Source organism: Cervus elaphus, chromosome 32, assembly GCF_910594005.1.
Source record: "Cervus elaphus chromosome 32, mCerEla1.1, whole genome shotgun sequence".
In the NCBI taxonomy this organism is placed as follows: domain Eukaryota; kingdom Metazoa; phylum Chordata; class Mammalia; order Artiodactyla; family Cervidae; genus Cervus; species Cervus elaphus.
In genome coordinates, this window is record NC_057846.1 from 49,501,921 (window position 1) to 49,526,670 (window position 24,750).

A 24,750-nucleotide genomic window follows, 5' to 3' on the forward strand; every position below is an offset into this window, starting at 1 on the left:
CAATGAGGTACCATTACACACCAGTCAGGATGGCTGCTATCCAAAAGTCTACAAGCAATAAATGCTGGAGAGGGTGTGGAGAAAAGGGAACCCTCTAACACTGTTGGTGGGAATGCAAACTAGTACAGCCACCATGGAGAACAGTGTGGAGATTTCTTAAAAAACTGGAAATAGAACTGCCATATGACCCAGCAATCCCACTTCTGGGCATACACACTGAGGAAACCAGATCTGAAACAGACACGTGCACCCCAATGTTCATCGCAGCACTGTTTATAATAGCCAGGACATGGAAGCAACCTAGATGCCCATCAGCAAACGAATGGATAAGGAAGCTGTGGTACATATACACCATGGAATATTACCCAGCCATTAAAAAGAATTCTTTTGAAGCAGTTCTAATGAGATGGATGAAACTGGAGCCCCTTATACAGAGTGAAGTAAGCCAGATAGATAAAGAACATTACAGCATACTAACACATATATATGGAATTTAGAAAGATGGTAACAATAACCCTATATGCAAAACAGAAAAAGAGACACAGATGTACAGAACAGAATTTTGGACTCTGGGAGAAGGCGAGGGTGGGATGTTTAGAGAGAACAGCATCGAAACATGTATATTATCTAGGGTGAAACAGATCACCAGCCCAGGCTGGATGCATGAGACAAGTGCTCGGGCCTGGTGCACTGGGAAGACCCAGAGGAATCGGGTGGAGAGGGAGGTGGGAGGGGGATCGGGATGGGGAATACATGTAAATCCATGGCTGATTCATGTCAATGTATGACAAAAACCACTACAATATTGTAAAGTAATTAGCCTCCAACTAATAAAAATAAATGAAAAAAAAAAAAAAAAGAACACTGGAGTGGGCTGCCATTTCCTTCTCCAGGGGATCTTCCCAACCCAGGGACAGACCCTGGGTCTCCTGCCTCGCAGGCAGACTGTACGGGCTGAGCCCCGGGGAAGCATCTTCACAGTGGAGCGCCCTGGGCCCAGGAGGCGGGCTGTCCTTCGACACTGACCACAGCTCCCTGCGCTGCACAGTAAGCCCTGGGTTTTTCTAACATCAGCCTCGAACTCCCGGTTTATCCCTCCCCGCCGTTTTCCCCTTTGGTAACAGGTTTATTTTCTATGTCTGTAAATATATTAAAAGATCATTAAAAGACATATAAAGTGTTTTTTTTTCTTCTGATTGAAGAATCCCTGGCCCTGAGGTAGACCGCCCAGACCTAACACAGGCTGACAGTGGGCTTGTTTCAGCTGGGGCTGCTCACTGGGTTCCGCCCACCCTTCAGATTCACTGAACTAAACCTGCGCACTGCCCTTCCTGAAACTGTCAGCAGACTGTTACTGACACGCTGAAGACCCTTCGGTGCTGTCTGTTTCGTTACGGCATCAGCAGTGGCCTGTGCTTACCATCAGGCTCTCCTGTGTTTGCCCTAAAGGATAAAGACGTTTAAGCACCAGATAACATGCTCCAAGTATTTTATTAAAAAGAGGACGAAATGACATTTATTTATTAAAAAAGTTACATCTGTTTTGAATGTTTCTCCAAAGAAGACATATAGGTGGCTAGCAAATGCATGAAAAGATGCTCAACGTAGCTTATTATTAGAGAAATGCAGATCAAAACCACAATGCGATGTCACCTCACATGGATCAGAATGGCCATCATCAAAAAATCTATAAACCGTAAATGCTGGAGAGGATGTGGAGAAAAGGGAACTCTCTTGCACTGTTGGTGGGAATGTAAATTGATACAACCACTATGGAAGACCGTATGGAGATTCCTTAAAAAACCAGGAATAAAACGACCATCTGACCCAACAATTCCACTACTGGGTGTATACCCTGAGAAAAGCATAATTCAAAAAGACACATGTACCCCAGTGTTCACTGCAGCGCTATTTACAATAGCTAGGGCATGGAAGCAACCTAGATGTTCATCGACAGATTAACGGATAAAGAAGCTGTGATACATATGAACAATGGGATATTACTCAGCCATAAAAGGGAATGTATTTGAGTCAGTACTAATGAGGTGGATGAACCTAGAGCCGATCGTACAGAGTGAAGGATGTCAGAAAGAGAAGATCAAATGTTGTGTATTAATGCATATATACGGAATCTAGAAAGATCATACTGATGAAGATATTCGCGGGGCAGTGATGGAGACGCAGACATAGAGAACAGAATCACAGACCTGGGGAGCAGGAGATGGAGAAGTTGGGGCAAATGGCAAGAGCTGCATGGAAACATATGCACTACCATCTGTAAAACAGAGAGCCAGTGGGATTTGATGTATGACACGGGAAACTCAAACTGGGGCTCTGAGACAACCTAGAGGGGTGGGATGGGGTGGGAGGTGGGAGGGAGGCTCAAGAGGGCGGGGACATGTGTATACCTTTGGCTGAGTCAATGGTATGTTAGAAACCTATGCAATATTGTAAAGCAATTATTGTTCAATTAAAAATAATTTTAAAAAGTTATGTCTGTTTTGCCACCGGCAACAGCCATGATGAAGAGTCTTTTATATGAGCTTCAGGTTCTTTTGTGAATGAGAAAGCAAGCACAGCTGATCACGTGGACATTTTCTGTTTCTCCTCTCCCTCCTCTCCTGTCCCACGACAGACGTTAGTGGGTGTATCAGCGAGGGGCCCCACTGGGGGCGGATGAGGTGCAGAGTCTTCAGGGAAGAGGTGCTTAGACAGGCGTGGGCAGAATGTAGAAAATCACAAGGACGTCAGGGTGCTGATGCCCTTGGCCCAAGGGGAGAGAGCGAGCAGGTCCCAGACTCCAGAGGAGAGAAGGTACAGGTCAGCGGCCTCAAAAGGAGCTGTGCCCTCTGCTTGAGGGACATGCCTGCCTGAGGCGGGGCTCAGGACACAGGAGCGGATGGACACCCCAGCTTCACCTCTCTCCTGCCCTCTGACTGCTTGTCAGACTCCCTGGGTCTGCACCCAGCCCGGAACCGGAGGCACTTGTGGTCCATACAGACCACACTCCCCAGGCGGGGAGGATGCTGGGAAATGGACCAGAGAGGCCGAATGCGGCAAAGACACAGCAGCGTGGACCCTGGACGCATGCTGATCCTTGTCCTTAGGTATAGAAGTGTGATAAATAGTATATCGGGGCCCTTCTTCTCCATAAAAGGCCACACAGGAAACATGTTTGATTTTGTAGGCCACATATAGTCATTGTCATACATTCTTCTTTTTAAATTTCTTTTTGTTGTTGTTCAGTTGCTAAGTCATGTCTAACTCTTCGCGACGCTATGGACTACAGCCCAAGCAACCCTGTCCTTCACTGTCTCTCGGAGTTCATGTTCATTGAGTTGGTGATGCTATCTAACCATCTCATCCTCTGTCATCCCTTGGAGTCCTTCCAGTCCAAGGGACTCTTGAGAGTTTTCTCTGGCGCCAGAATTTGAAAGCATCAATTCTTTGGTGCTCAGTATTCTTTAGCATCCAACTCTCACAACCTGTACATGATTATATGAACATTTGTTGGGAAAGCGATGTCTCTGCTTTTTAATATGCTGTCTAGGTTTGTCATAGCTTTCCTTCCAAGAAGCAGGCATCTTTTAATTTAATGGCCACAGTCACTGTCTGTAGTGATTTTGGAGCCCAAGAACATAAAATCTGTCACTGTTTTCACTTTTCCCCTTATATTTGCCATGAAGACTTGGGACCAGATGTCATGATCTTAGTTTTATGGATGTTGAGATTCAAGTCAGTTTTTTCACTCTCCTCTTTCACTTTCATCAAGAGTTCTTAGTTCCTCTTTACTGTCTGCCATAAGGGTGGTATCATCTGCGTATCTGAGGTTGTTGATATTTCTCCTGGAAATCTTGATTCCAACTTGTGCTTGATTCAGCCTGGCATTTCACATGATGCACTCCGCATACAAGTTAAATATGCAGAGTGACAATATATAGCCTTGATGTACTCCTTTCCTAATTTTGAACCAGTCCATTGTTCCAAGACCAGTTCTAACTGTTGCTTTTTGACCTGCTTACAAGTTTTTCAGGAGATAGGTAAGGTGGTCTGGTATTCCTGTCTCTTTCAGAATTTTCCACAGTTTGTTGTGATCCACACAGTCCAGGCTTTGGCATAGTCGATAAAGCAGAAATAGATGTTTTTCTGGAGTTCCCTTGCTTTTTCCACAATCCAACTAATGTTGGCTGTGTGATCTGTGGTTCCTTTTCCTTTTCTAAATCCAGCTTGAACATCTGGAATTTCTTGGTTCACGTACTGCTGAAACCTGGCTTGAAGGCTTTTGAGCACTACCTTGCCAGCCTGTGAAATGAGCACGATTGTACCGCAGTTTGAGCATTCTTTGGCATTGCCTTTCTTTGGGATTGAAATGAAAACTGACCTTTTCCAGTCCTATGGCCACTGCTAAGGTTTCTAAATTTGCTGACATATTGAATGCAGCACTTTAATAGCATCATCTTTTAGGATTTGAAATGGTTCAGCTAGAATTCAACCACTTCCACTAGCTTTCTTCATAGTAATGCTTCCTAGGGCCCACTTGACTCCACCCCCCAGGATGTCTGACTGTAGGTGAGTGACCACATCATCAAGGTTATCCCGGTCATTAAGGCCTTCTTTGTATAGTTCTTTTATGTATTCTTGCCACCTCTTCTTAATCTCTTCTGCTTCTATTAAGTCCTTACCATTTCTGTCCTTTATTGTGCCCATCCTTGCATGAAATGTTAATTTTTACAAAGCTTTAAAAATGTAAAAACCATCCTTAGCTTGTAGGCTGTATAAAAACAGATCATGGCCTTGACTGAGTCCACGGTCTGTGGTTTGCTGACCCCTAGCATATATTACTCATCTTGTGTGTTAAAAATGTTTGCATGGTTTATATGACACCCTAGTTCTTTTCCAGTGCTCTGCAACAAATGTCACAGACTTAATGGCTTACAAGAATACCCAATTTATTAGTCACATGGTTCTGTAGGTCAAGTTCCAGATAGGCGCACACATGAACATTTAAGTAGAAGCAGTTGATATCTTCATTAGTGGCTTTCATGCTGGAAATCTACTAGAGAGATTTTTGTCCATGGGACTTGCCAACGAGCAACAGTTTACTGAACCAGACACAAGGCTGAATTTAGCCATTGTCAAGAGTGAATGTCAGACAGAGGAAACGGACTTCTGGTTATTAAAGGGGAAAGAGTCGGGGGAGGGATGAATTAGGAGTTTGAGATTAACAGATACACTCTACTAAATGTAAAATAGATAACCAACAAGGACCTACTTTATAGCTCAGAGAACTATACTCAATATCTTGTAATAATCTACAAAGGAAAAGATTTTGAATAACGAATATACGTGTGTATATATATGTGTGTGTGTGTGTGCGTGCACACTCAGTTGCATCACTGGGTCGAACCCACATCTTGCATCTCCTGCATTGGCAGGCACATTCTTTACATATAATTATGTAATTTTATTATAAATATATATATTACCTATATATATTATAAATATATCAACCTCTGACATTTGTACATGTGAAACTAACATAACATTGTAAACCAAATATACTTCAAAAAGAAAGAATAATATGAAGCTGAAAACATATAAAAATAGATGATATCCTTAAGCCAAAAAAAGAACGAACACATGACACTGCTGTGAGAATGCATATGTTCTGTTCACGCAGGTATCACTAACCGCCTTGGAACCACATGATGGTGATCCTGTGCTGGGGGACCTCCCACCAGTGATGGAAAGATGTTGGTCATTCTCTGAAAATGCCTGAAACAGATGATAACAGAAACGCGAGAACTGGGATGTTTTCTCTTGGGGTAGGCTGACAGGGTACCTAGAAGGCAGTAAGGAAGCTCTGAATGACACTGGATTAAACAGAGGAGCCGTGTTTATCTCACAGGGTAGGAAGTCCCAGTAGCGCTCTGGAGCAGGGGTGGACGATCTGCGTGCCCATGCAAGGAGACGTAAGAGACGTGGGCGCCTTCCCCGGGTCGGAAAGGCCCCCTGGAGACGAGAGGCAGCCCACTGCAGCGTTCTTGCCTGGAGAACCCCGCAGACAGAGGAGCCCGGTGGGCTGCAGTCCACGGGGCTGCTGAAGGGTCGGACACGGCTGAGCACTGCCCCGCACGGCAGCGGGGGAAGTTCCAGGAGGTTCAGAGGAGTCAGCAGCCGGAGGGTGTGGTCAAAGACCCAGGGACTTTCTGCCTCTTCATTCCGCCCTCCTCAGTGCTGGTTTTTCCTCAGGTTTCAGCAAAATGGCTGGAGTAGTTCCAGACCTGGTGTTCAGACAGAGAAATTTCAGGCATAAGGGGCTGCCTCTCTTTTAGAGAAGAAGCTTCCCCCAGAACACCCCTCCCTCAGCAGGATACTTTTCATATCTCACTGGCCAGAGCTGAGCTGTGTGCCAACTTCTGAACCAAACTCTGCCAGCGGGAGTGACAGCACCGTTAGACCATGAAGTTTATTTCTAGAACTGGAGTCGGTTTTCCCTGGGACGCTCAGCTGCTTGCAGAAGTGATGGGCATCTGCACAAAGGCAGAGCTCGTTAGGGGAAAGCAGGGGCTGGACAGAGCAAAGGCTGCAGGCCGAGAGCGGTCCCCTCTGCACCCGGCCTTTGCTAACACATGTCCACCGCTTTCTTAATGTATGTTCAACGTGCCCGTAGCCCACACTACATGTAAGTTCTTTACAATTATGTAGAAGCTGATGTGCAATCATCTAGGTGATATAGCTTTGTACTTCAAAGGTATTTAAGCAGTTTTCATTTCAGTTTTGCAGGTTTCTCTTCATATTTTAGAGTCAAGACATCTTTCATCAGAGGTCCTTCCAGAGCTGGCAGACTATGGACCCCGTGACTGTGGGACCACTTTCTGGCTGGAAGTAGGGTAACGAAGACAGGACTTGAGTCATTCATAGGTGGTGAAATACATGCTCATCTATCCGTTTTGAGTACAAAGAGAAGGATCATTTTCTTGTGCAGGGAAACAACTCTTTTATTTCACAATTCATGATAAAGCTCAAAATACAAAATTCTGAAGGTAACACTTCAAGTTTTACAAAAACCACATTGACAGCTTTCAAAAGTGGGAGGATAAGAACAAGAACCATGGACATCACGGAAGTATTAATAGGCAAGGAGAGCCTGGGACACTAAGCTGTTCTTGGTGCATTTGTGCAAAGTCGCCTCATTAGTGTCTGAGTCTTTGCGACCCTCTGGACTGTAGCCCTCCAGGCTCCTCTGTTCGTGGGATTCTCCAGGCAAGGACGCTGGAGTGGTTGCCAGGCCCTCCTCCAGGGGATCTTCCCAACCCAAGGATTGAACCTGCATCTCTTAGGTCTCCTGCATTGGCAGGTGGGTTCTTTACCACGAGCAACACCTGGTGGGTAGGTTCTAAGTGGTAGATCTTACACCAAGCCCACTGCACGCGTTAACTCCATACCTATTTAGTGAGCAATGCTATGTAGCAACATACCTGAAAGACACGGTGAGGGATTTAAAAAAGCATGTAATCAAAATTATTTTTCCTAAGGAGGCTGCCATCTTGAAAAGAAGGATCGATGTGATTTGGACTATTTAATGTTCAAATTCAGTTGAAACTTTCTGATATAGGCTTGTGTGTACCAAAGAGGTTTTGTTTTCTGCTCTTAGGACCTCCTCCTTTGCACAGTAGTTAATGTTTTTTTGCTTTGATATTTTTATTGATGTAGAGTTGATTTACAATGTTGTGTTGATTTCCGCTATACAGCAAAGTGATTCCATTGTACATATACACATTCCTTTTCAATATTCTTTTCTATTATGGTCTATAATATGGATATAGCTCCCTCTGCTCTACGGTAGGACGTTGTTGTTTTTCCATCCTATATATAAAGGCGTACGTCTGCCAACCACAGCCTCCCACACCATCCCCCCATTCCTCACCCCTTGGCAGCCCCCAGGATGTTCCCTGTGTCTATGGGCCTGTTTCTGTTTCCTGGATGTGTTCCTTTGTGTCATATTTTAGATTCTACATATAAGCAGTGTCGCATGATATTTGCTTTTCTCTTTCTAACTTACTTCACACAGTACGACAGTCTCTAGGCCCACCCACATTGCTGCAAACGGCGTTATTTCACTGAGTAATAGTCCTCTGTGTACATGTACCACATCTCCTTTATCCATTCTCCCACGGATAGACACTTGGATTGTTCCCATGTCTTGGCTGTCGCACAACAGTTACCTTTCAGCTGCACCTGTGTCTCCCTTACTGACGGGGGAGCTCTTCAAGGGTAAGGATTATGCTTTCCGTATCTTTTAGTGCCTAGAAGAGTACCCTGCACAGAGAATGTCATAAAGCCTACGTTGCTGCTGCTAAGTCACTTCAGTCGTGTCTGACTCTGTGCGACCCCATAGACAGCAGCTCACCAGGCTCCGGCATCCCTGGGATTCTCCAGGCAGGAACCCTGGAGTGGGCTGCCATTTCCTTCTCTACATTAAGTGCATAGAAAATAATATGGCACCTGGCTCCAAAACTGACCAGCTAACCAGCCAGGCAAACCCAAGCAGAACATCCCCAAAGAGCTGAATGTGCTTTATTGCTCCCTCGGGGCAGACTTGTTAGGCAACTGAACTGAAATGAAAGAGCACTGGCTTTTAAGAACATACATACATATATGTCACATATGTCATATGTGGCTGTACCTAACTGTTCTCGTTTGAACGTGTTGGCTCTTCTCTCCCAGAGCAGAGCTCCGGAGATCCGTAAGGGGAACCTGTCTCGCGTAAAGGACGCGGCGTCACCGAGGGGGTTGAAGCGGATCGGCCGTCTCCACCCCAAGCCGGGCGCGCCGGCAGCTTCCTCCCGGTTCTCTTCCCTGCGTGTGTAAAAACCGTTAGAGCAGTTTGCTCCCCGCTGAGCTAGAATCAATTTAAAGCAGATTTTACATATTTATTTAAAGTGGGCCGTAATGCATTTTGGAGCCCGTATTGATTCCTCTTGTCTTCGTGATGACATCCCTGACCGCTGCCTTGGTGGTGCTGCAATTGCTCGGTGAAGTAATAGGTCCTCAGATGCTGTCGGCACCTACTCTTTTTATGTTGCAATTGCTTGATAATAATTCGATTGTGTCTCTGCCTGATGTTTTAATACTCCTGTCTTCCAGATTGCTCTTACTGAAGAGGTGTTTACCCCAGTGGGTTGCTGCACTCTTATAAAAACAGACAAAGCAGGGAGGCGTGTGGCTGCACACACTTCTTTGTATGACACTTGTCTGGGCTGACTTTTGCAGACATCCTATGGAAGTTCCAGTTGTCTATTGCTATGTAACAAACCACCCCAAATTTTAGTAGCATAAAGCAACAGCCATTTTACCATGCCTGTGGATTTTTATGGGCGTTTCAGGGATCGACAAAGGGCAGAGCAAGCATTTGTCTCTACTCCGTGAAGCTCGGTGCCCCTGTGAGGAAGGCTCAGACAGCTGGGGTGACATTGATAGCTGGGTGCTGAAAGTATCCGGAGGCTTCTTCCATCACGGGTCCGGCTCATGGGCTCTGATGACCTGAAAACCGAGCTCTCCTCCGTCTCTCCTAACGCGCGTGCCATGTGGCCTCTGCACGTGGCTGGGGCTTCCTCCCAGAGCCGTGGCCTGGAGTATTTGCTCTTCTTACACTTCGGGGCTCCACGAGTAAGCGTTCCAGGGAACAAAACGGACGCTGCATGACTTTCTCTGACTTAGCCTCCAAAGTCACAGAGTATCACTTTTGCTGTACTGTTTTGGTTACAAGTGAGCCTCTCAAGCTAGCCCAGATTCAATGGGAGGGAAGTTAGACTCTTATCTCTAGATGGGAGGAGCATCAAAAAATTGGTTGCCATCTTTAAAATCTTTACAATGAATGCTTTATCCTATTGTTGAATCTGGTTTCCATCATTCTGAATTTAAGAAAAATATTTATTGGTTAACAAGCAAGTTCTTTAGCAACTATTAAAACATAGTAAGGTGTGATAAGGAGCAAGATAACAGGAAAAAAAAAACACCTTCTTGTCTTACAAAGAAGCTTGCAATTTAATCACAAAGGTGGTATGGAAATATATAAAAACCTGAATAACAAGTTTACAAAGGAATGTATCAAGGAGTACAAATCAATATGCTCTAGAACTCTACAGTAATAGTTGTGGAATTTTTATAAGATGCAAATATTTTAGATCTCACCTAAGTGAATGTATCTAAGATAACTACTTTTCGCTAGTGGCTGAGTTGGTAAAGAATCTGCCTGCAGTGTGGGAGACCTGGCTTCGATCCCTGGGCTGGGAAGATCCTCTGGAGTGGGGCATGGCAACCCTCTCCAGTATTCTTGCCTGGAGAATCCCATGGACAAAGGAGTCTGGCGGGCTACAGTCCATGGGGTCATGACTGAGTGACTAAGCACGCAAGCACAGGAGCGAATATTCCCGAAGAAACCTTTGCAAAGCTCAGAGACTCGAAGAAGTCTATGCAAGGAGTCAGAGAATAGAGGAGCTTTGAGTTGGATGGAACTTCATAGACTATTTATTCTAAATGTTTTAATATGTAGCTGAAGAACTGAAATTCACAAATTCATTACCACAGGCAGTCCTGGAACCGGGAAAGAATACTGTCTTACTCAGCTGGGAATAAGCATGGGAAACATAACTTTTAGGGGTTTCTTGCCTTCTTGCACTGCCTAGGACATCAGTGGTAAGAACGGAAGCATGGGACACATAACTTCTGTACGTTTCAGTTAAATCTTAAATTAGGTCAGTCTGATTTTATCAGTTAGCTTTGGCTGTTATGCTACGGTAACAAATCGCCCCCAAATTTCAGCAACCTTCCTTCTTGCTTGTGCTGCGGGTCCAGGCTGGGTCAGACTTGGCTCGCTTTGGTCAAGATCTTTGCTCCAGGGCTGGGCCCACAGAGAAGCCTCTATTTGAGACACTGCTGGTTGACAGAGAGGTAAAGAGATCGTGGTGAAAGAATACGGGCTCTTAAAGCTTCTACTTGGAAGTCACAGGCTTAGTCTAACATCAGAGGAGCAAAAGGTATGACTTCTCTCCAGGGAAGGGCTTGCCTGCAGGGAGGGGCAGTAGAATTTTGAAGAAGAATGCATCACAGTGATTGGGGTACAAGTGTTTAGTGAACAGGAGCACGCCAGTGAGTACAAGCGACTCTTGATCGGCCCAAAGCCCATCAGTCAGTCAAGGGTGCGAATCGGGCTGTGACTCAGATTGCTCGAAACCCAGGTCAGCGTGCTGTCTCTGAAACGAGTCACTGACAGCTTTCCTTTCATCTTTCTGCTCAGCGTTTGTTTAAGGACTGTCAGTCAGCGCAGTCACCCAGCCGAGGACACGGACTCTTTTCCTAAGGGTGAGGCTGGTCCTGCTCCTTCCCTTCCCTTTCCTCTCCTTCCTCCTCCGCCTTTAACTCCTCTTCTCCTCCTCTTCCTTCTTCTGTTTTTCAGCAGCATGTACTATAAGCAATGTTGCAGCTTTCATTTTGATTCATTATTTTATACTACACGTCAGAAAGTCGTGTCTTTAACTTTAAAAAAAAATTTTAATTTTATTTAAGTTTACTTTTTTGCCCACCTCATGTGGCATGTGGGATCTTGGTTTCCCCAACCAAGAATCGAACCTCTGCCCCCCTCTGTTCTGTGTGGAAGCAAAGAGTCCTAACCACTGGACCCCCAGGGAAATCCCTGATTTTTTATTTTATATTAGACGCTAGTGGATTTACAATGCTGTGTTAGTTTTAGGTGTGCAGCAAAGTGGTTCCATTATATACACGTGTCTATCCTTTTACAGATTCTTTTTCTGTTTATGTCCTTATAGGATGTTGAGCTGAGTTCCCTGCGCTGCACAGCTGGTCCTTGTTGGTTATTGATTTTAAATACAGCAGTGTGTACCTGTCATTCCCAAACTCCCCGCAAATCAGCCAGTACAACCTTATGTGTTTTATATGTGAAGAGGGGACTTCCACTGTAAACCTTTTTTTTTTTTACTGACAGAATTTGTCCTTGAAAATATGTAAATTGCATTACTAGCTACATGTCTCCCATAATTTCCTTGCTCATCTCTAAATTATGTTTCGAGGAGGCATGATAGATGATGTATGATTTTCTATGTTTTCTGGAAGAGTTTTTGTAAACTGTTGTGCTCACGTCCTTCTTTGTCAACTAATCCGGGCATCCAAGCTTGAGGGGGAGCGGTGTGGCCAAGATGACAGAGCATGAAGGCCTCGCCTCTCACAGGCCCCCAAATTACAACCATTTACAGAGAAACTACTGGTGAGAAAAACTGGAAGACTTACCAGAAAGGTGTTCCGCACCTAGAGATACAAGGAAGCAATCACACCAGACAGGTGAGAGGCAGATACAAGGAAGCAATCACACCAGACAGGTGAGGGGCGTGGGCTGTGGCACAGCCGAGACTCCCAGCTCCGGGTAAGTGGCATGCAACGGGAGGATCCTGACAACTGCAGAGCGTCTCCTCCAGGAGTGAGCCGTCCGAGCCCCACACAGGGCTTTGTAGCCCGGGGGGTCCTGCCCTGGGAAGACAAGTCCCCAGAACCTCTGGCTCTGACGGCCAGTGGAGCTTGCACAAGGAGAGCTGGAGGGCTGTAGGAAACAGATGCTTCTTTCGCAAAGGTCTTCCGTAAAACCTTGCAAACTCTGAGTCCCAGTGCAAGGCCTGAATTGAAAGGATCCGTGGGTCAGACCTGCCTGCTGATCTTGGAGCGCTTACCAGAGAGGCAGGAGGTGACTGGGTCTCTTCTTGGGGACGCAGATGCTCATGGCAGCCATTCTTGGGAGCTTGTCCAGCCACAAGCACACTGGTGTAGCAAGTGTCATTTTGGAGTTCCCCTCCTAGCCTGTTACCACGAGGGCTTTCCCACCAGAGGCCCAGGACCCAGCCCCAGTCCACCAGCAGGCCAACCCCAGCCCCGGGCCCCCCGTCTCCTGCAGCCAGCTTCCTGGGCCCCAGCCCCATCTACAAATGGCCAGGTGGCTTCTGCAAGGGGAAGGCATGGCAGCAAAATGGGCCACTGTAGATGGCCTCCACGACAGACGGGCCCACGGCGAGCATGCGGGGCAGCCCGAGAGCTCAGAGCTCTGGGGATGAGAGGAATGTGCTTTCGGGCCCCAGAGGATGTTTCCTGAAGAAGACCACTTCCGCAAGAGCAGGAAATGTAACCGAACCACCTGATAGAGACAGAAACAGAACCAGGAAAATCAGGTGACTGAGGAATATTTTCCAAGTGAAGGAACAAGTTAAAACCCCTGGAGAAGAATTAAGTGAAGTGGAGATTAGCAGTCTACCCAGAAAAAAAAAAAGAGTTTAAGATAATGATCACAAAGATGCTCTTGAGTTTGGGAGAAAAAGGGACCATACTGCCTAAAGCCATCTATAGATTCAATGCAATCCCTATCAAAATACCAATGGTACTTTTACAGAACTAGAAAAAAAATAATTCTGAAATTTGTATGGAAACAAAAAGACCCCAAATGACCAGAACAATTTTGAGAAGAAAGAACGAAGCTGGAGGGATCATGGGGCCTGATTTCAAACTATACTGCAAAGCTATTATCATCAAAGGAGTTGAGGCTGGCACAAAAGCAGACACATAGATCAAGGCAACAGAGAGCCCAGAAATAAACCCTCAATTATATGGTCGCTTAATCTACAATAAAAGAGGCAAGAATATGTATCTGTCAGAATGGCTGTCATCAAAAAGACAACAAATAGGTGTTGATGAGCATGCGGAGATAATGTTGGTGGAATTGTAAATTGGTGAAACTACTGTGGAAAACAATGTGGAGTTTCATCAAAAAATTAAAAACAGAACCACCATATGGCCCATCCATTTCACTTCTAGGTATTATTGGAAGAAAACAAAAGCACTATTTGAATACTTGTGTATACTCTGATGTTCACTGCATCATGTTACAATAGTCAATGGAATGGCCAACGCAGAAGCTTTTCATCAAGTGGTTGATTAGATGAAGGAGATGTGGAGTGTTACTGAGCCCCAGAAAAGAAGGAAATCTTGCCATTTGAGACACCGTGGATGGACCTAGAGGGTATTTTTTTTTTTTTTTGACCTAGAGGGTATTATGCTGAGTAAAATGAATGAAACGGAGAAAGCCAAATACTACATGATTTCACTTATATTTGGAATATAAAAAACAAGCAAATGAACAAACATAACAAAACCAAAACAGACTAGTATTTACAGAGAAGAAACAGTGCGCTGCAGAAGGGCAGGGCGGGCGGCTGAGGAATGAGTGGAAAAGGTGAGGGGGATTAAGAGCAGCTCACCTGCAGCTGAAAAGTGAACGGACCGCAGGGTGAGACGTACATCGTGCGGAACGGAGTCAGTCATATCTTAACAGCTTTGTGCGGTGAGAGTCGGGAGCTAGACTTATCGCGGTGATCGCTTGGAATGTTTAGAAACAGCCAATCACTGTGTTGTGCACCTGGACCGAACACAGTGTGAATAGTCGATACTTCAGTTAAAAAAGAAAGCTAATTGAGAACAGAGAACCTTTGCAATTTACTTAATATCATTGCCTGGCTTTAATCTTAGGATAATAGTCAATTCCACTAGCTTTTAATGCTAAATACCTTCTTTCTATGTTTGCTGGCCTAAATTTGTTTTACCCTCTCCAAACAAACAATAACTTAAAGAAAATGCTTGCTGTCGGAGCTGATGATCTGCAGGATCAATCAGATTGTTTGCCGGACTAGAAGGGCCGTGGTGTTTTGACCCTCAGAGCACTTTTGTTGGAAACGTTTCATGTGGTGTCACCAGCTGCTTCCAGATGCAACGTCCGTCCACTGAAGCAACGTCCGTCCGTTCACCAGTGAGCGTTTGAAGCCCGCTCCCTCTCCCCTCTGCTTTACGCAGACTGGAGGGGGCAGAGCTCACCTGCTCTTTCCGAGGGCAGGTGAGCTGAGTTCTGGCTTTTAGCTGTAGATGGTTGCTGCTGCTGCTGCTGCTAAGTCACTTCAGTCATATTTGACTCTGTGTGACCCCACAGACAGCAGCCCACCAGGCTCCCCCGTCCCTGGGATTCTCCAGGCAAGAACACTGGAGTGGGTTGCCATTTCCTTCTCCAATGCATGAAAGTGAAAAGTGAAAGTGAAGTCGCTCAGTCGTGTCCAACTCCTAGCAACCCCATGGACTGCAGCCTACCAGGCTCCTCCATCCATGGGATTTTCCAGGCAAGAGTCCTAGAGTGGGGTGCCATTGCCTTCTCCGGTAGATGGTTGGGTAAGTTGCAATATGGCTGTCACCCACTAGCCCTGTGGTGACCTACAAGTAGGAACTTTTATGTATTTTGCAAAGAAAACATAAATCCCATGAACCTTTTAGCATGGCCAAAAGCCAAATTGTGAAAAACCTTTCAAATCGACATCAAAAAACCATTTCAACACTCTTTTCACATCAGTCAGTGAATTATAAAGGGAGGGGTATTAACTTTAACAGCCCAGCTTTCCCTTCATGCACCCCCCCCGCCACCCTACCTCAGACACATTCAAAAGGCAAGTTCATGCTAAGATGCCATGATTTTCACAAGGTAATAAACAAGGGACAAAGTATCAGGCCACTTCTTGTTTGAAGAAGAGTAACACGGTCCCTATTGACCCATTAGCTCCCTTCTCAGTTCAGATTTCAAAATGTTTTCTCAAATGGTCCTGCATTTGACATGTGGGAGTAACATCTGCAGGGAGCGCCTGAGCTTTTGGAGCGAGCAGAATCTGTCGCAGCAGCAAGCTGACGTCCAGGATCACTCACAGGAGCTGGGAGCTGGCTAATGAACAATGCTCTGCAGTGATCCACGCCCGCGCTTGCACTCCCCAGGGGCCTCAGGAGCCGTTACTGTAACTGTTTCCCTCTGTCTCTGCAGGAAAAAGACCGAAGTGTGCCTCAGCTCTGGAAAACCATCCGGAGTCCGGAGTCCATATTTATTTACAGCTTCTAAGAGAAAGATATAAAGGAAACGTTGGAGTACTACGCCGAACATTAACCTGGTTACAAATTGGTGGGTGCCTTTAGAATATCACTGGCGTGCGTTAAAATTAATTTTAGACTTGATCTAAGAGCTTTAGAGTTATTTAGCTTCTGTTTTATGTTATCTAGGAGGAAAGGAACAGAACTGATAGCAACTTCAATTTTTCCTTTGTGCTCGCCTATTCCCCTGGCATGAAGACTATTGTGCTTCTGTTTCTTATATTCTTCACTCAGTTTGCATTCAGCTTCTACGTATAAACTTGAGCTTATTCTAAGATGGTGGGGAACAAAGAGACAACTTCGGTACTTCTGGATTTATTTTACGTAGCATCTGTCAAGAAAATGCTATATCTCTATCTGTATATAACATTATACACATGTATGTATTATATATACATTTTTAAAAGGCACTTAATAGAAACTGGAGATTTTGAGTGCCCAAAGTAAAACCTCAAGAGCTTGCCCAAATTCTGAGATCATGGGATGGACTAGGAGCTACTTCTCCAGATGCATTATAGCATATAGGAGTGGGGTTTCCCGGCAGTGAAATGGGACAAAATCCCAAGAAGCAGATTTTAAACAAAGGGAAAAGGAAAGAGGTGAGAGAGTGTGAGCAGTTAGCTCGAGCTGTGTAACAAACAGAACATGTTCCATGGCTCTCTGGCCGGGGCAGTCCTGCTGAGCTCCGGTTGGCTGGCGTGGCCTTGGCCCCAGGCTGCAAGCTCCATTCCCCTCTGACCAGGTGTCTCAATCTCCTGGGGCCAGTGGGCTGCCCAGAGCTTGTTCATTTCATGGTGACAGTAGACGCTCAAGGGCATAGCCCAGCTGCACCAGTCTCTGCGAACATCATGCTTGCTAACATCCCATTGGCCAAAGCGAGTCTCATGGTCCCTTGCAAAGTCAAGGGGGTGGGTATATAGTTCTCCTGTAAGTGGAGAGAAAGGAGTGGCTATTAGATAAAAATTGATCTAGTCTTCCACAAATGATCTGCATGAAATCCTGAATATATTGTTCTTTTATCTTGTGGTAAGAGGCTGACTTGATGCCTTAGTTGTTCAGATGAGGCTAGAGAGATAGGGAGGGACTCGAAGGTCGTGTAAATAACAAAAACAGCAGTCACAACAATGATGCATGACATCTATCATACATCTAAGGCAGGATGCCATAGGTCATGCTAATAATAAGTAATAATAGTAAAAGTAGCATACATACTTACTATGCCTTAGACATTGTTCTAAGCATTTTACAAAAATTAACACATTTAATTCTCACATCAACCCTATGAAGTAGATGTAGTTTTTAGATGAGGAAAATGGGGAAATGAGGTGACTTGCCCAGGGTCACTAACTCTACAAAGTGGTGAGCAGAGATTTAAATCCAAGTGGTCTGTCTTGAAAGTCTGTGTTCACAACCCTTCCCCTCCTCCTATGGTTTTGTGAGCTGTGGGCTGACACAGTCTAATTTACATTTTGAAAGATCATTTTAGATTTTTTTTGGTAGGAAGAAAGGAGAAAAATGTGAAAGCGATGCTATCTGTTAGAATGTTATTTCTCAAAGTGTGGTCCTTGGCAGCAAGTCTGACTGTTCCCCCATGCACGACAAAGTCGATATAGAAACGGACAGGAAGTGTGTAGGAACTTTTAGAGAAAATTTGACATTGTTTCAAGACTCAAGTGCATGATCATTTTCCTAGTAATCCGTTTTTATTGAATGTTACAAAAGTGTGGGTTCATAAGGGATTGGAAATTCAGCACAAAACAGAACAAAACAAAAAGAAAAAATGAAAACCAACTTCTCCTTCAGCCTGAGAACCCTTGGGAAGAAGGTGAGTGTCTTCATCCAGGCTTGTGTTTAGTGACCATGCCTTCAACCAGGATGGAGTTTGTAGAGATCAAGAGAGGTGGATGGATTGGGTGAAAATTTGAAGGGTGGATCTGTTCTAATTATCAACCTCTCACAGAGATTAAGAAGGAGGTCAGATTTAGTCAGACCAGCGTGCTATGGGTAGCAGTGGTTTTAAGGAAAAATTATAAAGGAATACAATTCTATTTCGAATCCAGGAAGTAGAAACTTAGAGGAAAATTTTGGTGGTTTTCAGGGTGGGTGCAATGTTTGTTTACTGTTTTAGGGTGATCAGCTTGGTTTGCCTGGGACTTTCCCAGTCTGGGCCCTGGGACCACATTGTAAAAGTCCCTTCAAGTCCCAAGCAAGCCCAGATGGTTGGTCAAACCTTGATTTTATATTGTAAATTTTATTTTTATATTAATACCTATCTTTTCCCACTTTGCTAGGACCCATCTGGTGAGGCTCTCCACTCTTGGAATAATGGCATGAGAGAGGAGGATTTAGTAAGGTCTCCTTAGAAGAGATTTCAAAAGTGGAAAAGCTATAAGAGACAGGACTAAAATGAGATGCTAATTATTCAGATAGCTCCTGGAGTCTTTTTTCTGCAACCTGGTTTCACACACAGTCTTGACTCTGCTGATTCCTCCTTTTCCAGAGGGCAGAGGAAGCAGCAGAGGAAATGACTGGGTTATTACTCGTGGAAACTGGTTGGGAGTGTGAGTGTGCTGGGCATTGAAAGAGGGTGTGAGAGGATGTGAGTGTCAGCTCAGAGTGCGTGCAAGTGGAGAGACAGAACATGGCGGCAGGGACCTGTGACCGCCCTTCGGCCTTTTAGAGAGGCCTAATTAGCTAATGTGCTTCGGTCCCGGGGCTGTTTCAGCTGCCGGTTCTGCCGTACAGATCCGGTCTTCACGAGAGGCTGAGTCTTGCTTTTGAATGTGACATTTCTACTTTCTCTTGGACCATATCTTTGTTCTCGCCTTAGGGGACTGTCTTCTTTTGGAGGACCAGATATATCTCCTAAATTCCATATGCGTATTAGGGATCTGCTGAGAAGGATTGTGCCGAACCATGATCTCATCACCTTTTCTCAAGGGCCAAGAGTGAATCTGGGATTAAGACCGCACCTGTACTTAGCCTGGTCTCACCATCATTTGAGGTCTCCTCCCTGGGCCCTTGCCCCCTTAGCCCTCACACACACTGCCCATCTTGGTCACCTATTTCCATCCTCGGGGGTGAAGATGATGCTTCATCTGGCTTTGAGTGTGTACCCACTAAGCAAAACCTCCGGGTCTAGAAACTCTTGAATACTGACACCAGCTGCAATCAATACTCTTCAGACATTCAATGCTGGGTCACTGGTTACGCCCCTTCAAGGGCCAGCCCTCCTGCTGGACCAGAACTGGTTTCCTCGCTTTTCCACCACGTATGCATTCGCAGGGTCCAGCATGGCCCCCCGCGCCCCAGTGATGACAGCTGGACCTTACAAAATGCAGAGGACAACAATCAGCTGTGTAGCTGCCAGGTGGAGGAGGACGAGGGCAGCTGCCAGGACATATGGTACAAGAGCATCAGAAAACAGAGGGGGCAGGACGGCTTAATGCCGTATGTGCTTCTGGCTCCCTCTTAAGAATAACTGTCACCTGTGGTTAGGAGAGGAGTGATACCTGGGGCAGATGATGAGTGATAAGAGGGCACCTCGGTGCTTAAAAGGAAATTGTCATACGTTCGAGGAAATTACTCCAGGGTACTGACAGAGTTTTCAAATGGGACGATTTAATCTTTTTTCATTTGTATTAATATGTATTTTTATTATATAAGTAATACATTAATATAATGTACTGATAGTTATTATAACAACATACTAATGTATACTGGCTGACTGTGATGAGTTCTTTCAACTCTAACATCCAGTGATACCTGTCCCCAAAGCGTTGCTGCCTGGATGAGTTTGCTAATGGTGCTCAACAAAAGCTTTCTGTTGTTCTTATCCATTTAATAGCTTTATCCTCAACTCTGGAGACTTAGGGCTTCCCTGGTGGCTCAGATGGTAAAGAGTCTGCCTGTAGTGTGGGACACTGGGATTTGATCCCCAGATGGGGAAGATCCCCTGTGGAAGGAAGTGGCAGCCCACTCCAGTATTCTTGCCTGGAGAATCCCAAGGACGGAGGAGCCTCACAGGCTATAGTCCATGGGGTCGCAAAGAGTCGGACACAGCTGAGCAACTAACACTTTCACTTTCTGGAGACTTAGATGTTGATAACATTATCAAAGACATGTGTGGAGAGATGGGTAATATACAAGACTGCAGAATCAGGCATTCAAGAGCATCTCAGGGGACTCCGATAATAGACCAAAACAAATAAGGTAAAACTTAACTAGGATTATTTAAAGTCTAGCATTTGGGGGTAAAAAAAATCAATTGTACAAGTGCAGAAGGACGGTAATCAGGTCTGACAGCAAATTATGTGAAAAAGACTTGAGGGTTTGAGTTGATTACAAGATCAATATGAGCCAACAGTGTTTCCCTTATAAAAACAAAACCAAAAAGTATCAAGTGCAATCTCAGGCCATGTTTGTATAAATATAGTCCTAGTAATCGACATAATAGTCTTAGGAAACTTTGCACCATGAAGAGAATATGAGAAGTATTTTGGTTTTGTCTTAAGCATTTTACTTAGTTGAGATTGTCACATTTTAAGAGGAGCATTAGATACTAGGCAAAATGTTGAGGATACCAGAAATGATTCATTTTTGCAAACTATGTGTTTTAGATACTGACAGTGTTCTTGGCCCTGTCCTGGGTGTCAGGGGTGTACCAGTGAACAAGTGCATCCCTGCGTGCGTGCTAAGTCACTTCAGTCGTGTCTTTACAACCCCATGGACCGTAGCCTGTCAGGCTCCTCTGTCCATGGCATTCTCCAGGCCAGAATACCGAAGTATGTTGCTATTCCCTTCTCCAGGGGATCTGCCCAACCCTGGGATAGATCTCACATCTCTTATGTCTCCTGAGTTGGCAGGTGGGTTTTTTTTTACCACTAGTACCACCTGGGAAGCCCAAATAAACATACCAAAATGGCACGCCAAAATCCATGCCATCTGGAGTTATCAAAGGAAGTGGGGATAACTTACTTTAAAAAGGAATTTACGTATATATATAAATTGCATATAAATATATATATATATTTCCCTCTCATAAGCTGGCATTTTGAAAGCCGTTTTTGTTTCTTCTGGGCTGTTCTGGGTCTTTGCTGCTGTGCGTGGCCTCTCTCTGGTTGCAGAGGGGGGGACTGCTCTGGCTGTGTGAACGGGCTCCTCGCGCGGCAGCTCCTCTTGTTGCAGAGAACGGGCTCGGGCACGCAGGCTGCAGCAGTTGCAGCTCCCGGGCTCTAGAGCACAGTCTCAGTGGCTGACCCTCCCTGGGCTTCGCTGCTCCGTGGCATATGGGATCCTCCTGGATCAGAGATCGAACCTGTGTCTCCAGCATTGGGCAGGAAAATTCTTTACCACGGAGCCACCGGGGAAGCCCCTGGAATATTTTATGATGTTTGGTTATCATACACATTTCGAGCAGTACAGAAAGTTGAGAAGAAGTGGGAAAAGATCGCTCACAATCCCACTATTCATTGGCACTCATACTTTCTCCTGCTTTTACTCTATGCCATTCTTCAAGAACCCAGAGCCGGTGTGGAGAGAGGCGTGAGTGCTTTGCGTGGCCATATCTGGACCACCTTTATCATTTTCATCCACAATGAGTGGGTCAGAACTGGCACAAATCCTGTGAAGGAAGTGTAGCCTTACCTTAGTCCAAGAATTTTTAAAAAATGTATTTTCTACTATAATCAGGACCATTTGTTGCATCCTTGGCATTCTAATTGGCTTTGTTTTGGTCGTGATTTGGTGTACCTGCTATTAGAAACATCATTCTTTGTTTAAAATTATTTTTCAGATCAGAACGAGTTAGGTCGCCTCTTTTTATAGTTGCCATTTTCTCTTGACAGCTTTTACAGAGTTGTGTTCGGGCTGATTTTGACTCCTGGGATAGCTGAGTACTTCACCTCCTCATTTCCTTCAGTGATCCTGACTTGGGTGGTTTTTATAGGCTGCGCCTAGTGAACGTGGCACTGCTGTCTGGGCTCTTGAGATTGCTTTGACATCCGAGGAGGAAGCTTATGATCGCCCTTCCCTCTAGCCCCCAAGTCTCCTGTTTCTCTGCTTCTTCAGTTGTGCTGTAATAACGTCTTCTCTTACACGCAACTACAACTTGTCACTTTCAGAGACCAACCACGTTCCCACCTTCTGTGGCTCTGTTTTCCTCGTGATTCTTCCATGGGCTGATCACTGATCCTCTTCAGTTCCTCCAGACGGGGCTGTTGAATTGGATCCCTCCACGCTTCATTAAGGGGATGACAGGACGTCTCTCCTGAAACTTTAAACTTGGGGGATTTCCCAAAGCTTGCAAAATAACATTTAATGGAGGGTAACTGCAGCACCCCAATTTAAAGACAAAGTTAACCAAATCCTTTCAATGATAGACACAAGAGAACTTCCTTGTTTCCAAAACAGTGTTGTGGCTTAATAACCTAACAGGTTGTTCTTACCAAAGTAGTGATAATGAGATAGTTGACCTGTAGTTCTTTAGAAACATTTTTCAGTATAATCTGTGTGATATGTCTGCATTTGTGTTCATTTTAGTCCAGACACCAGAGGGAGCTGCTGAATGACACCCGCCAGGATGACTGGTCAGCATTTAATCAAGGGGCTACCTTCCAGAGATAGCTGCTCTGAGCAGTTCACTAGTGTTGATTTCTGATCGGATACCACAGGCTTTGTTAATGAGTACAGGATGGGCTGGAAGTAGACTTTTTTTTGGTGAAATTAGTGGTCAAGATAGAGGAACTGTCTAGAAGACAGCCCCCACTCTTGCATGAACAGGGCGAGGCTGAAATTCAGCTAGGACACGTTTGGAGCGCTTACGCTGGTGGTTTTTAGTCAGCATCCTTTCTCCTTGGGTGATTGGGCTGTCTGTGATGTTGAATATGTGAGCATCTTGGAACAAGGGATAAGGATGAGAGAGCCCACAGTCCGTAACCTTCGGGATGCCAACAGGCTCTCTGCCTCGGGCTAATTTTAATTTTTTAAGAAGTGTATTATGTATTTTCCTTTTGGCATGCTGGGTCTTCCTTGCCGCCTGGGCTTTTCGTTGGTCGTGGCCAGCAGGGGCTGCTCTCGGCGGCGGGGCAGGGTGTTCCCGCGCGGGCTCTCTGGGCAGAGCCCAGGCTTCCTCTGGGTCCCTCCGGACGTGTGCCCCGCGGGCTCGGGGCGGTGGCGCTTGGGCTCCGCAGCGCAGGCTTGTGGCTGTGGCGCGGGGGCTGAGCTACTCCTCAGCCCGTGGGGTCTTCCCGGCTGGAACCCGTGTCTGCTGCACCGGCAGGCAGCTTCCTCACCGCTGGGCCCCCGGGGAGGCCCTCTGCACTGGGCGATACAACACTGCGTGATCACAGCTGTTAGCAGCCCGGAACATCGCCCGAGTGCTGTTCCGAGGCTGTCCTTCCTCCACCCAGTAACTGGAAAGTTGCTGGTTGCCTAGCTTTGTCTGAGAATTACAGGAGTCCGGGTGTTTGATTTGCAGCATACTGGCTTGGGAAAGACGTTACTGTAAGGTGCTGTTAGACCTCTATAAAGACAGAGAGCTGGGATTTCATCCAGTTTAAAGACAGGGTACATGAGTGTCTTGGGACAGCCTGCTAATTAAAATGGTAAGGTTCTGTCAGACACTTGCTTTCTTTGTTACCTTGTAGGGAGATTTTAAGACAACCTAGAGCTGGCTCCTGTCTCTAATTAGGGACTGTTCCCCTGCAGTCTCTGGACGTTTTGTGCAGGTAGAATTCAGAGTCCATGGTCTTGGATGTGAAGGCAATTCCGTCTTCATCTTCACTAACTCTAACTGAAATATAGAATTTCCTCCAGGTATGAGGGTAGGCAATACACCCTGGTGTTGCTAACTTCCCTTTGCCACGAACAGAAGTTACATTTGTTCTCACGGCATTGCTGACGTTGTAGATATCTCAACGTGTTATTTAATCTCATTATTACTTTGAAATTACAGCAGTAGTAGAGCCACTAGTAGGTTCAGTTTTAATTTATTAATAGGGACTCTTTGTATTTTTATATCATAAATAGTTAAAAAATTTTCAGCAACTGTATTTCAATATATTTTGCTTTCTTTTTAATCCCTATGCTTTTTACTTTATGCGTTTAAAAATGTCATTCTGAGAAGACATAAAAATGATTAAGAACATCTGCTGTTAAAGGCAATTGATATACATATTTTCAAAATATGAAGTATAGTTAATTTATAGTGTTATGTTAGTTTCAAGTGTACGGCAAAATGATAGTTTTATATATATGTATATTTTTCAGATTCTTTTTTATTATAGGTTATTACAAGATAGGGAATATAGTTCATTGCCTTGAATGCATAAAGATGTATGTGTGTATATATACACATGTATATATATACACACACAGACACACACACACACACGATGAAATAGTACTCATCTGTAACAAAGAATGAAATGTTCCCAATTACAGCAACATGGATAGACCTAGGATCATCATACTAAGTGAAGTAGGGCAGTTGATATTTGCAGCAAAACCCCTACTAGTTGTTCACGACTAAACTGACAAAAGTCAGTTCCCAGCAGTGGATGATCTACAAGGTGAATAAGAGAGTAAGAGAATAAGGCTTATGGAAACAATGTGGTCGTAGATTAGAGCCCTCATATTGTACCTGGGGTGGATGATTCTAGGCTGGGTTAGAGACATATCAAGGTTCTAGCATCTGAGGAAGTACCTCTGGGGCTGGGGCATAGCTGCACGCCTGGG

The 24,750-nt window shown here is 45.1% G+C and overlaps 2 long non-coding RNA genes across 2 annotated transcripts; one reads left to right on the plus strand and one right to left on the minus strand.

The window, feature by feature from the left end:
- Positions 1–919: 919 nt before the first annotated feature.
- On the minus strand, positions 920–19,395 carry LOC122687885. Its single transcript, XR_006339255.1, has 3 exons — positions 19,257–19,395; positions 13,167–13,168; positions 920–933 (listed from the first exon to the last, which is right to left on the minus strand). It is a non-coding gene; the product is annotated as an uncharacterized LOC122687885 (long non-coding RNA).
- LOC122687884 lies at positions 15,157–19,738 on the plus strand. Its single transcript, XR_006339254.1, has 2 exons — positions 15,157–16,045; positions 18,845–19,738. It is a non-coding gene; the product is annotated as an uncharacterized LOC122687884 (long non-coding RNA).
- The last annotated feature ends 5,012 nt before the right edge of the window (positions 19,739–24,750 follow it).